The sequence below is a fragment of the Sus scrofa genome, chromosome 5 (genome assembly GCF_054392235.1).
Source record: "Sus scrofa isolate SSC_HxYL_T2T_F1_AM1 chromosome 5, Sscrofa_HxYL_maternal_Yorkshire_Landrace_v2.0, whole genome shotgun sequence".
NCBI lineage: Eukaryota > Metazoa > Chordata > Mammalia > Artiodactyla > Suidae > Sus > Sus scrofa.
The window spans coordinates 66,428,984-66,444,268 of NC_139387.1; the positions used below are offsets into that span (position 1 = coordinate 66,428,984).

Below are 15,285 nucleotides of genomic sequence, written 5' to 3' on the forward strand. Positions count from 1 at the left end.
TTCTTCTCAAGTGCATAGGGGACATTGTCCAGGATAGATCACATTTTAGGCTGCAAATTAAGTCTCAGTAGATTTTTGTGTGTGTGTCTTTTTAGGGCCACACCTGTGGCATATGGAGGTTCCCAGGCTAGAGGATGAATTAGAGCTGTAGCTGCTGGCCTATGCCACAGCCACAGCAAAGCCAGAACCAAGCCACATCTGTGACCTACACCACAGCTCAGGACAATGCCGGATCCTTAACCCACTGAGCAAGGCCAGGGATAGACCCCACGTCCTCATGAATACTAGTCGGGTTCGTTAACCACTGAGCCATGACGGGAACTCCTCTCAGTAGATTTTAAAAGACAGATTATCACACAAAGTATGAACTCCGACCATAACTGGATAAAATTAGAAATCAAAAGGAAAGCTGGCAATTGACAAAACTGTGGAAATTAAACAATACACTTTTATTTATTTATTTATTTATTTTTGTCTTTTGTCTTTTGTTGTTGTTGTTGTTGTTGCTATTTCTTGGGCTGCTCCCACGCCATATGGAGGTTCCCAGGCTAGGGGTTGAATCGGAGCTGTAGTCACCGGCCTACGCCAGAGCCACAGCAACGCAGGATCCGAGCCGCGTCTGCAACCTACACCACAGCTCACGGCAACACCGGATTGTTAACCCACTGAGCAAGAGCAGGGATCGAACCCGCAACCTCATGGGTCCTAGTCGGATTCGTTAACCACTGCGCCACGACGGGAACTCCCAACAATACACTTTTAAACAACGAATGGATCAAGGAAGAAATCACAAGGGAAATTAGAAAATACTTGTTGGTTAGTGAAAATGAAAACACAGCTTACCAAAACTTATGGAATGCAGCAAAAGTGGTGCTACAGGGGAAATTTACAGTGGATAAGAGGCTGAAAAAGAAAGAAAAAGTGATAAAGAAAGGAAAAATAGAAATAAAACCAACAAAGACCCCAAGTCAACAACCTAACTTTACAGCTTAAGGTACTAGAAAAAGAACTCGAAGCTAGCAGAAGGGAGGAAAGAGTAAAGATTAGAGCAGAGATAAGCAAAATATAAAGTAAAAAACAATAGAGAAAATTGATGAAACTAAAAATTGTTCCTTCAATAAGATTGACAAAATTAACAAACTTTTAGCTAGATGGACAAAGGAAAAAATGAGACTCAAATTACTGAAATCAGAAATGAAAGTGGGAATATAACCATCAATTCTTCAGAAAGAAAAGGGATTATGGGGAGTTCCCATTATGGCTCAGTGGGCTAAGAACCCCACTAGTAGCCATGAAGATGCAGGTTCGATCCCTGGCCTCACTCAGTGAGTTCAGGATATAGCGTTACCAAAAGCTGCAGCAGACTGCAAATATGGCTCAGATTTGGTATTGCTGTGACTGTGGCATAGGCTGGCAGCTGCAGTTTCAATTCACACCCTAGCATGAGAACTTCCATATGCCACAGATGAGGCCCTAAAAAGAAAGAAGAAAAAAAGGATTATAGGAGGGAACTATGAACAATGGTATGCCAACAAATAGGATGCCCTCAATGAAATGGACAAATTCCTAGAAACACAAAACTTACCAAGACTTAATCACACAGAAATAGAAAATGTAAATAGACTTAGAGCTAGTAAGGAAAGTGAATCAGTAATAAAAATCTCTCAAAAAAGAAAAGCCCTGGACCCGATGGTTTTACTTGTGAATTCTACCAAACATTCTTTAAATGAGTTTAAACTTCTTTAAAGAACTAATAACAATCCTTCTCAAACTTATGAAAAGGAAGAAATACGTTCTAACTGATTCTCTGGGTCCTGGATTACCCTGATACCAAAGCAGACAAAAACACTATAAGAAGGAGTTCCCATCATGGCTTAGTAGGTTAAGAACCTGACTAGCATCCATGAGGATGCAGAGTCAATCCCTGGCCTCACTCAGGGGTTTAAAGGATCCAGAGTTGCTATGAGCTGTGGTGTGGGTCACAGATGCAACTCAGATCTGGCATCGTTGTGGCTGTGGTGTAGGCCAGCAGCTGCAGCTCTGATTCGACCCCTAGCCTGGGAACTTCCATATGCTTCAGGTGCAGCCATAGGAGGAAAGGGGAAAAAAAAAAACACAAAAAACACTGCAGAACGCCACAGACCACCATTCCCTATGAACACTAATGGAAAAATCCTCAACAAAATAGAAAACAGAATTCAGTAGCGTATTAAAAGTATTACTAGTGATCAAGTAGAATTTATTCCTGGAATGCAAGAATCATTCAATACTAGAAAACTGATTGGTATAATATGCCACATCAGCAGAATGAAGAGGAACAAACACACGGATCATATTAGTTAATGCAGAAAAAGAATCTGATACCGTCTCATGATAAAAACATTCATCAAACTAGGAGTAAAGGAAACTATCTCAACATAATAAAAGCTGCAGCAAACATCATACTCGATGATAAAAGACTGAATGCTTTTCCTCAATGACTGGGAACAAGGTAAAGATGCCTATTTTCACCATTTCTATTTAACATAGTAAAAACTAGGCAAGAAAAAAGAAATAAAAGGCACCCAAATTGGAAAGGAAGATGTAAAATTACCTCTGATTGCAGATTATATGATTTTATATGTAGATTCCTAAAGATTCCACAAGAAACTATTAAAAATAATAAATGAATTCAGCAAAGAAGCAGGATATGAAGTCAACACACAAAAATCGTTTGCATTTCTATACACTATCAATGAACAATCTGAAGAGGAAATTACAAAAACAATTTCACTTGGAATTAACCAAGGAGGCAAAAGACTAGTGAAAACTACATTGTTGAAAGAAATTAAAGACATAAATAAATGGAAATGCATCCTATATTCATGGATTGGTAGACTTAATATTGTTAAAATGTCAATACTACCCAAAACAAGCTATAGATTCAATGCAATCCCTAAAAAAACCCCAACGATGTTTTCTGCAGAAATAGAAAAAAATTTTTTAAATTCATATGGAATCTCATAGAGCCCTGGATAGCCAAAAAAAAACCAACAACAACAAAAAAAAAAAAAAAAAAAAAAAACCTTGAAAAAGAAGAACAAACCTGGAGGACACGTGCTCTCTGATTTTAAATCTTAGTACAAAGTCATGGTAATCAAAATGGTGTCGTGCTGGCATAAAAACACAGAGACCAATGGGATATAATAAAAAGCCCAGGAATAAACCATTCAATGGGGGAAAAAATAGCCTTTTCAACAAATGTTGCTAGGATAACTGGATAGCCAAATGCAAAAGAATGAAGTTGGATCCCTACATAACACCACACACAAAATTAACTCAAAGGTTCTTAGATCAAGGACCTAAATGTAAGTAAGACTTAAAACAATAAACTCTTAGAAGAAAGCATAAGACAAAGATTCCATGACATTAGATTTAGTAATAATTTCTTAGGTACAAGCAACAACAACAAAAAAAGTAAGCAAATTGGACTTCATGAAAAATTTTGAACTTTGTGCATCAAAAAACCACTGTTAGTAGAATAAAAGGGAACCCTCCTGCACTGCTGGTGGGAATGTAAACTGGTACAGCCACTATGGAGAACAGTTTGGAGATACCTTAGAAATCTATACATAGAACTTCCATATGACCCTGCAATCCCACTCTTGGGCATCTATCCGGACAAAGCTCTACTTAAAAGAGACACATGCACCCGCATGTTCATTGCAGCACTATTCACAATAGCCAGGACATGGAAACAATCCAAATGTCCATCGACAGAGGATTGGATTCGGAAGATGTGGTATATATACACAATGGAATACTACTCAGCCATAAAAAGGATGACATAATGCCATTTGCAGCAACATGGATGGAACTAGAGAATCTCATCCTGAGTGAAATGAGCCAGAAAGACAAAGACAAATACCATATGATATCACTTATAACTGGAATCTAATATCCAGCACAAATGAACATCTCCTCAGAAGAGAAAATCATGGACTTGGAGAAGAGACTTGTGGTTGCCTGATGGGAGGGGGAGGGAGCGGGAGGGATCGGGAGCTTGGGCTTATCAGACACAACCTAGAATAGATTTACAAGGAGATCCTGCTGAATAGCATTGAGAACTATGTCTAGATACTCATGTTGCAACAGAAGAAATAGTGGGGGAAAAACTGTAATTGTAATGTATACATGTAAGGATAACCTGACCCCCTTGCTGTACAGTGGGAAAATAAAAAAAAAAAAAAAAAAGACAACTCACAGAATGGGAGAAAATGTCTAAAATTATATATCTGAAAAAGGATTAATATCCAGAATATAGAAACTAAAACTCAACATCCAAAAATAAACAACCTGATTCAAAAATGGGCAAAGCACTTGAATCGACCTTTCTTCAAAGATACGAGAAGGGCCAGTAAGCACATAAAAATAACTCAAACATCACCTAGGAAACTACATTTGAAAACTACAATGAGATTCTACCTCACACTCATTAGGATGGCTATTAACAAAAAACAAACAAAATGGAAAACACCAGCTTTTGGCGAGGCTATTGAAACTGGAACATTTGTGCACTGTTTGTGGAAATGTAAAATGGAACAGATGCTATGGAGAATAGTTTGGTGCTTCCCCCAAAAAATTAAAAATAGAATTACCTATGATCCAGCGATTTCACTTCTGGGTATATACACAAACGAATTGCAAGCAGGGTGTCAGAGATATGTGTATACCCATGTTCATAGCAGCCTAATTCACAATAGCTAAAACATAGGAGTCCAAGTGTACACTTAACAGATGAATGGAGAAGCAAAATGCCCAGTGAAATAAGTCATAAAAAGACAAATACTGCATGATTCCATTTATATGAGGTACTTAGAACAGTCAAAATCATAAGGACAGGTAGTATAATGGCGGTTGCCAGGGGCTGAGGGGAGGGAGAATGGGAGTTATTGTTTAATGGGTATAGTTTCAATTCTCTAAGATGAAAAGGTGGATGGTGGTAGTGATTGCACAACAATATGAATGGATTTAATACCACTGAAATATACCCTTTAAAATGGTTAAGACGATTTTTTTTTTTTTTTTTTTTTTTTTGTCTTTTGGCCTTTTCCAGGGCCGCTCCTGTGGCATACGGAGGTTCCCAGGCTAGGGGTCGAATCGCAGATGTAGCCGCTGGCCTACACCAGAGCCACAGCAATGCGGGATCCAAGCTGTGTCTGCGACCTACACCACAGCTCAGGGCAACGCAGGATCCCACTGAGCAAGGCCAGGGATCGAACCCGCAACCTCATGGGTCCTAGTCGGATTCGTTAACCACTGAGCCACGACGGGAACTCCCTAAGATGATAAATTTTATGTTATGTATATTTTGCTACATTAAAAGAGAAGTAGAGGGGGGAATAAATCTAACAGGAATGTTTGCAGGAGTTTTATATATTTGCCAAAACTTGGAAGCAACTAAGCTGTCCTTCAATAGGTGAATATGATAAACTATGATACATCCAGACAATGGATTATTCAGCATTTAAAAGAAATGAGATATCAAGCCATGGAAGTCAATCTGAAAGGCTATATAATGTATGATTCCAACCATATGACATCTTGGAGAGGCAAAACTATGGAGACAGCAAAAATACCAGTGGTTGCCAGGGTTTCGGGGCAGAGAAGAAACAAACAGGTGGAGCACAAATGATTTATAGGGCAGTGAAAATACTCTTATGACTACAGTGGTAGATGCATGTCATTATACATTCATCCAGACCCAGAGAAAATAAAACACAAACAGTGAACTCTAAGGTAACTTGGACTTTGGGTGACTATGATGGGTCACCGTGTGCTCACTGATTGTAACAAATGTACCACTCTGGTGGAGGGTGTTGCTAATGGGGGAAGTTATGCCTGTGTGGGGACAGTGGATATATGGGAAATCTCTGTAACTTCCTCTTAATTTTGCTGTGAGCCTAAAACTGCTCTTTTGAACCCATGCCACAGCTGCGTGCCACAGCTATGGCAATGCTGGATCCTTAACCTGCTGAACCACCAACTCCCAAAACTGATCTTAATGGGTTTTTTTTAGAGCCACACCTGCAGCATATGGAAGTTCCCAGGCTAGGAGTCGAATCAGAGTTGCAACTGTCAGCCTATGCTACAGACACAAACACAGCAATGCCGGATCCGAGCTGCATCTGCAACCTATGCCGCAGCTTGTGGAAATGCCAGATCCTTAACCCATTGAGTGAGGCCAGGGATCTTACCTGCATCTCATGGATGCTAGTCAGGTTCTTAAGCTGCTGAACCACAATGGGGGGAACTCCTAAAAAAATTTTTTTTAACTATAAGAATGCATCAGAGTTTTGTTTGAAAACTGATTTCATAAGGAAATATAATTCTTTTAAAGGACTGTTGTCAGAATAATTTCCTAGGGCTTTAGTCTCAAGTTTTCCCAATAGTGCATCCTTATGTAAATTTTAAAAATACTTCCATTCTTGGGAGTTCCCGTCATGGCGCAGTGGTTAACGAATCCGACTAGGACCCATGAGGTTGCGGGTTCGGTCCCTGCCCTTGCTCAGTGGGTTAACGATCCGGCGTTGCCATGAGCTGCGGTGTAGGTTGCAGATGCGGCTCGGATCCCGTGTTGCTGTGGCTCTGGCGTAGGCCAGTGGCTACAGCTCCGATTCAACCCCTAGCCTGGGAACCTCCATATGCTGCGGGAGCGGCCCAAAGAAATAGCAAAAAGACAAAAAAAAAACTTCCATACTTGTATATAAGTTATTAGAATAATACTTTATGCACATTACAAAAAGTATACAAATATAGAAATTCAAAAAGGGTGAGTTAAAAATAAGTTAAAATTCTAGTAGCTGTCTCCCATAGCCTGATAAACTGTCATACATTCCCCTGGATGTCTCTGTGTCCCACTGTGGCCACCACTCCTCAAAGCCAGAGGGAAAAGTCAGGCCACTGGCCAGAGAGTGACTCAGGGAGTCTGCAGAGTGGAGGAGAAGGGGCAGGAAATGACTGTGCTTAGCTGAGTACCATAAACTCCACAGTCTGCATCAGGCCATCGGTCTCACAAGACACACTCTCCTTTCCTCTCCACGCACACTACCCAGGTGATCAACACAGAGGCGGCTCCTCTCTCATTCCTCATAAACTGCTTGGCCTGAACCTTGCCCTTGTGGGGCTTTTGGCTTCCTTCCTGGCTACCTTTGGTGATCAAACTTCACCTGGAGTTCATCTGGGCAAAGATGCTGCAGAGGTAAGCTATGAAATATGACTTACCTGTACTCCTCCCAAAGTAGCACCCAGAATCTGGTTGGGGACAACACTGGCGTCTGTTAGGAAAACTAAGCAAACCCGGAGCCATCTAAAAACAGGCTTGATGGATAAGCAATGGGATCCTGCTATATAGCACTGGGAACTGTATCTAGTCACTTATGATGGAGCATGATAATGTGAAAAAAAAGAATGTACACATGTATGTGCGACAGGGTCACCTTGCTGTGCAGCAGAAAATTGACAGAACACTGTAAATCAGCTATAATGGAAAAAATAAAAATCATTATTAAAAAAAAAAACAAAACAGGTTTGTCCCCACATGTTTGTCTTCCACAACTCTTCTTAAAAAGGAGACTTCAGTCTTAAGCTGTTTTGTCCTGAAAAGCATTTTTCTGCCTTAGGCAGCTATTATGAACAAAATACCATTAAAAATATTTTGAAAACTACTGTCTCTCTTTAAATTGCTATAATCTTGTAAGCATATTATAAAATGTACACACACTTACAAATTATAAATCATATATAAACCTACAAACATACACATATTTCCTCTTTCAAAGGAAAAAATGAGCAATGTGGTTGATCACTAAGGTGGTCTCAAACCTGAAATTCTGATTGGGGATGAGGTTTAACAAGAATATCATGGCAGAGTCCAAACATCAAATTTATCCAATTTCTAGAGACTTGGTAAAAATATAAAACAGTGGTGGAGAGGGGCATCTTTTCCCTCCCTCCTTTGCTCTCAGCCCTTCGAACTTCACCCAAATCAATGAAATGGAAACAGAAGCCACCAATTAATCTCTACTCCATTTGGTCAGCATAAGCTCACCATGCTAAGTTCCTGAATACCTGAGGATGAATTTAAGAAATTATGGAAGATGCAGAACAAGGAATGACCAGATTGTGGTTTTAAAATATCACAAACAAGCTTTTCTCTTTCCTCAAGCAATGACTCATTGCCTCCAGTAAATGAAGTAACATATGCCAAGCACCTTGCAAATGCCTAGCACACAGCAGGCTCTCCACACCTTTATGTAAAGAGCCACAAACAAGCCATTACAAATACATAAACAGAAGTATGTCAAATAAGAAAACTTCTCATGGTGCCCACTCTCCTGACCCACCCAGAAAACACAACAAGGATGTTGGTTTGAAGTTGGCACTGGATTCAATAGCTTGGGTTGGAGAGTTTCTAAGAGGCCAGATATTGGCCAGGAGTCATGGGTGGACTCTTCCCCCAGATGGAATGTGTGGAGAAAAGAGTCAGCCCAGAAATCGGTGACAGTGGAGTTAGCTCAGTATTTCCAACCACCACATCTGACTCTGTTACCACTCTTTTGGAAATAGCAGGTCAATTCCCCATCACTTGTAGCTGAAAGACACATCTTTAGGACAGAATAGATGGACCGGCACCAGGCTTATTTGACAGAGGAGTGAGGGCTATGGACAAAGCTTTCTAGATGGAAATGCAGTAAAAGAAAAAGGTACGACAAAAGGGGATTCAGGGCTCAACACGTTTACACTCAGGAATGCAAACGTGTACTGGGGTAGGCGGTGATGTCGGTGAGGGCGATAATAAACAGTACTCTGGGGTTACAGACTCGGGTGGGGGAGGTGGGGGCATAAACAGAGGGCAAGGGACTTAAAAGCAAAATCCCAGGAGGGAAGGGCAGACGTCTGAAAAGAACAAAGCTGCTAGTAGGCTGAAAAGGAGGGAATGCAGACTGAATCATGAGAAAGAGATAATAGTGGAATGCAACCTTTTCCTCTCACTACATCTGAACGCCAGTTTCCTTCTGTCTCTCAGTGCCCATCTTTTGCGTCAACCTAGTAGATCTTCTTGAAGAATGACACCTTCAAATAACTGAAAGGCAGTTCTCACGCCCACCCTGGCCCCCAGCCCTTAGTCACCGTGGGCTAAACATTACACAAAGAGCCCTTTCATTCAGCCACTATGATAACTCTTCCCATTCGGGGATATCTTTTCTCCCTTCTGCCACCTACTGGTGAAAACAAAAACATCACATTCTCCCACCTGGAGATTTACAAATAGGTTGGGGTCTGAAAGCTCATTTGTGTTATCTTTGTTATGTGGAATATATTTTCCCAAAGAAAAATTTTATATATTATAAGTGATGGTTCAATCTTCAATAAGCACTTGCTGAATGAATAATATGAAATTATATAGAAACACATAATACACACACACAGTGTACTTAGAGTAGAAGTTGGAGTTCCCGTCATGGTTCAGTGGTAACGAACCCAACTAATATCCATGAGGACATGGGTTCAATCCCTGGCCTCACTCAGTGGGTTAAGGATCCAGCATTGCTGTCAGCTGTGGTGTAGGTCATAGATGCAGCTTAGATCCTGTGTTGCCATGGCTGTGGCATAGACCGGCAGCTGCAGCTCCAACTAGACCCCTAGCCTGGGAACTTCCATATGCTGCAGGTGTGGCCCTAAAAGGAAGATAGATAGATAGGTAGATAGGTAGATAGATAGATAGATAGATAGATAGACAGACAGACAGATAAAATTAGAGTAGAGGCTTAAAATCAAATTTGGTGCCTTAGAAGCTATATGACAAGGTATATGGGCAAGCTACCTACCCATTTGTCATCTGTAATAATAGTGACAATCACAACGGCTAACACTTATTAATCATTATGAGGATGAGCTACAGTACAGTTCATTTAAACCTCACAAAGTAGGCTCATTACTGTGTTTCTTCAGATAAGGAGACTGAAACAAGAAAATGTCTGAATGAACACTGTGCCCAAGGACTCCCAGCTGGTGAGGAGCAGGTTTGATCGTCCAGCTCCTTCCCTTGTAATGGGTACAATAATACCTGCCTTTCAAGATGGTTCAAGGTTCTAGAGACAGGCGTGAATTTGCCAACACATAGTACGTTTCAGAAAATGACAGATACTGCACCTTCAAGGTGGGTACTGGGCCCTACACCCACGAATAGGCCATGGTCTCTGCCCTCTGGTCGAACACAACCACAATATGAGTTCAGCCAAGACAGCATCTGACTTTCTCTTCAGTGTTGCCTTCCTAGTACCTGGCACAGTGGCTGAGATACAGCATACACTGGAAGGGAGAGAGGGAGGGAAAAGAATTTTAAAATCAATAAATAAGTTTTAAGATTCTGTGATGCAGATAGGAAAGATGCTCTTATTTCTGTATCAACAAATGAGAGAGAGATCCCATTGTGGCTCAGGGGTTACAAACCCAACTAGTATCCATGAGGACACAGGTTCGATCCCTGGCCTCGCTCAGTGGGTTAAGGATCTGGAATTGCCGTGAGCTGTGGTGTAGATCGCAGATGCGGCTCAGATCTGGCGTGGCTGTGGCTGTGGCTGTGGCCAGCATCTATAGCTCTGATTAGATCCCTAGTCTGGGAACTTCTATATGCTGCAGGTGCGGCTCTAAAAAGCAAAAATAAAGGTGGGTGGGGGAGAAATCAAGATTCAGCAACTCTCAAGAGGTCACAGAGCAACAGAGTGAACAGGTCTCTTGAGTAACGCTTTCCCCACACTCTGCTGTTTCCCATCCCTCCAACTTCCCCCAGTCCCTAGACGACATCCACAGGTTAATGAAGGGCAACAGTTTGGGGAAGGTATTGGGTGGACTATGAACAGCTATCAGGGCTCACCTCCTAGAGGCTATGTAGCCTCCACATGAGGCATTTTCCCCATTTCTCTTCCACTTGGCACAAACCAGCTCTTTACTCTAGGTGAGACTGTTGAGTGTTATTTCCCAGAGCTCAAGTTTCTGCAGTTATTTTTAGCTGGTGTTTTAGTGCATACCTGGGACAGGTGAGGCATAAAAAGGAATGTGGGTGTGGGTAACCCTTGAGTCTCTAGTGCCAGGGTCTGCGTCTCTTGTCATTCCAGCTGAAGAGAGGTGACTCACACCCTGATTTACTATCGGCCCTGAGGCTAGATTTCACCTTGGGAACTATGTGGATTAAAACTTCTTGTACATTCTCGAATTCCGTATTGAAGTCTTTGGGGCACATTTGCTTGATGTGATTCTGTTACCTGCTTTCGATAACATGGATACCTTCATTTTTCTGTAACCAATACCACAGCCTGTGGTTCTTTCTGGTCTCATTTCCCAGGGCGCTGAGGGACCTCGGGTAGAGTCTCTGATTTCGATTTCTGGATCTGCAGGTAGGAAGCTACCTGGAAAACACTCTGGCTATAAGCCAGATGTCTCCATAGAGTCAGCAACATTCTAGGATATTCATCACATTTTTGAGGGACTAAAAAAGAAAAATTATGAGGAGTTCCCATTGTGGCTCAGCAATAACAAACCCGACTGGCATCCATGAGGATGCAGGTTCAATCCCTGGCCTCGCTAGTGGGTTAACGATCTGGTGTTGCTGGGAGTCTCAGAGTAGGTTGCCAACGTGGCTCAGATTCGGCGTTGCTGTGGCTGTGGCACAGGCAGCAGCTGCAGCTCCAGCTCCAAATCAAGCCCTAGCCCAGCCTGGGAACTTGCATATGCTATGGGTATGGCCCTAAAAAGACAGGGGGAAGAAAAGAAAGAATAATCATGATCTTGCTGAGTCTAGATCCCTCCCAACAACTAGAATCCCCTCAGAGTACTCTTAAATTTCAGAGTCTGGAATTCTGGGCCTGCTTCAAGCCTGGTATAGCCTACTAAGCTGAAACTGCATCACTGGGATCCTAGGACCCCCCCCCCCCACCCCGCCCCTGGAAGGTTCTAGTTTCCTCATCTCATTTCAGCTCTGTGCAGAGGAAGTAAAAACAGGCTAACTAGTATCATGAAGCCATGACACTATATAAAGAGGCTTTACAATTCGATTGAGAAATAAGGGAGAATTTTCTCTGGGCCAGCATTACGAATGACTACTGCAAGATACTCCCTTTCATTAAGTCATAAAAGTTAGGTGTGGGAACTGTTTGCAGTCAGGGGAGGTAGAGAGGTTGGGTGGTTGTTTTGATGCCATGTTTCTTAAATCAGGAAAACAGAGCTATGGAATTACACTAAGACGGGACTAGAAGAAAGGCGGAGACCTTCTCCACTTCTAAAACTGGACCGTTTGGGACCTTGACTACAAAGACAATTTACATTTCATTTAAAAGGATGTCACTGTAAAAATTTTTGTGACTTCTACCCATTCCACCACTTCTGAAGATGTATCTTCTGTCTTTTCTTCACATTTTCTAATTAATCTATCTACCGCTTGTATTTCACAACAGTCTTAAACCCCGCAAAACATCAGTCCAGAAAGACAATTTGTACGGGGTTGGATGGTATCCCCCAAAATTCATGTCTACGTAGAACCCCAGAATGTGACCTTATTTGGAACTAGGGTCTTTGTGGATGTGAGTCAAGACAAGGACATACTGCATTAGACTGTGTCCTAAATCCAATTAGGGTATCCTTATAAGAAGGCCAAATGAAGGCACAGTCACATGAAGGTTACATGAAGATGGAGGCAGGAGCTTCTGCCGTGGCTCAGCGGGTTAAGAACCTGACTAGTGTCCAGGATGATGCAGATTCAATCCCTGGCCTCGCTCAGTGGGTTAAGGATGAAGCATTGCTGCAAAGTGCAGCATAGGCTGCAGATGCCTTTCAGAGCTGGTGTTGCTGTGGCTGTGGTGTAGGCCTCAGCTGCATCTCTGATTTGATGCCTAGCCTGGGAACTTCCATACGCCGCCACTGCAGGAGTAAAAAGGAAAAAAAAAAAAAAAAAGATGGAGGCAGAGACTTGAGCTAGTTGCGTCAAGGACCGCTAGCAACCACCAGAAGCTAGAAAGGAGCAAGGACAGACACTTCTCGAGAGGTTTCTGAGGGAAAATGGCCCTGCTGACATCTTGATTTTCTAGATTCCAAAACTCTGATCCAACAAATTGCTGTCCTTTTAAGCAACCCCCCTCCCCGCCCCCGTTTGTGAAGCCCTAGGAAACTGATACACACTTCAATAGGGTTTTAGCCTCAAGACTTTACAACCTTGTCTTATAGGACAGAAAGCATGAGAGCATGAAAAACAGCTCTGATTAATGACACAAACCCACAGCTTTGTCCTCAGGTCCTGCTGGATCACATTCATTTACGTCTGGGCCTCCTGCCCTTCACAATGACATCTTTACTTGTTCTATTTGAGGCTCCATTTTACAGTCTGGACCTACTAATATGCCTGAAGACACATCGTCCACATTTCTTCCCTTAGTGTCCTATCTCCCCGTCCTAGCAAAGCATATTCCTAACAGCTAAGCTTTAGAAGAGGTTTTTAAACTTTTTAGTCTCCCCAGAAATATGAATATACTGTAGGAGTCCACAGACCTTGCTAGGTTAGAGATATACCTATTCAGAAAGTTCAGACTCCTTCGGGATAATTCCAATTTCTTCTTACCCACCACCCACAACCCGATTCAAATTCAGCTTACTTCTCAAATCCTCCGCTAAGTTCAAACAGCAGCCAACCATTGGCTGTTACCCACCGGCTCTGAGGGAGAGACAGTTTCTATTATCTAAGCCACCCTAGAGAGTCTCATCAGGAAATACATTACTGGAGAACTGGACCCCAGCAGCAGGCACCCCACCCCCTGTATTTACAAAGATCTTCCCGCAGCAACAGTTCATGCTTCACTCCCACAGATGATTTTACTGACATCTACTTTTCTTTTTTTTTTTTTTTTTTTTTTTTTTGGCCTCTCCCAAGGCATGCAGGAGTTCCCAGGCCAGGGGTCAAATCTGTGCCACAGCCATAACCAGAGCCACAGCAATGACAACACTGGAAAACTCCCTATTTTTCACTTCTCTCCAAACATTTTGACTCTAAGAAGCACAACATGCATTTTCCTTAAGTTATATATGGAAAGTGTCTTTTCTGCCAAAATTCATTCTCAATCTTAAAACAACTAGGATTCCTTCACCCTGGTTCTGCCACTCCAGACACTCTAACAAAATTGTTATATTCAATACAAATGAGTTCCCTGGTCTAGTGGTTAAGGATCCGGCATGGTCACTGCTGTGGCTCAGGTTTGATCCCTGGACCAGGAACTTTGCATGCCACAGGTGTGACCAAAAAAAAAAAAAAAAAAAAAAAAAGATTTAGCATCTTCTATGTGTAAGAACCCCCAGAGCACAAGACTGTCCATGATAGTAAAGCTGAAAGTTGATTCCCATCAACTGTCCCCATCTCACCCAGTCCCTCCCTATAGGGCCAACATCTACTTCCTGCCCAGGAATCAACAACCCAGGTTTACAGCACCTCAATTACATCACCCAATAGATGGGAACAAAAGGAAGGACACAGTGTTCAATGGGCACCAAGGATGAAACTGGGGCTTGGAACTGCCCTACATTTCTGATGTTTCTTGATTTCATTCCAGTCCCCTGGAGATAAGAATTCACACAAGAAACCAGTCTTCCTAACTGCCTGCTTAATCCAAGAAGCCAGGGAAGGGAAGCTATTCAGGGACCTAAAAGACTTTGCTCCATCCCCAAGAAAAACATGACTTCCTTTCAAGCGAGACTTCCCTTTCTCTCTCTCTCTCTATATATATATATATATTTCTTCCTTTTTTTTTTTTTTTTAAAGGGCTGCACCTGTGGCATATGGAAGTTCCCATGCTAGGGGTCCAATCCGAGCTGCAGCTGCTGGCCTACACCACAGTAACAGCAATGTGGGATTGGAGCCATGTCTGGGACCTACACCACAGCTCACGGCAACACCAGATCCTTACCCCTCTGAGGAAGGCCAGGGATCTGAACCCACATCCTCATGGATAACAGTCAAGTCCGTTACCACTGAGCCACAATGGGAACTCCAGGACTTCCCTTTCCAAGCCAATCATCCTCTTGTTCCTTTGCTGAATTTTTTTTTTTTTTTTTCCTTTTTGGCTGTGCCTGCAGCATGCAGAAACTCCTAGGCCAGGGACTGAACCTGAGCCACAGCAATGACAGCATCAGATCTTTAACCCGCTGAGCCAAGAGAACTCCCCCTTCACTGATTTAAGTCATAAATAATGTTTACCTTAAAGA

At 42.3% G+C, this 15,285-nt stretch overlaps 1 long non-coding RNA gene across 1 annotated transcript in view; it reads right to left on the bottom strand.

The window, feature by feature from the left end:
- LOC146403400 (uncharacterized) overlaps positions 1-15,285 on the bottom strand; it is a 1,275,680-nt gene that overhangs the window by 1,179,929 nt on the left and 80,466 nt on the right. The gene's annotated exons all lie outside the window — the stretch shown is intronic.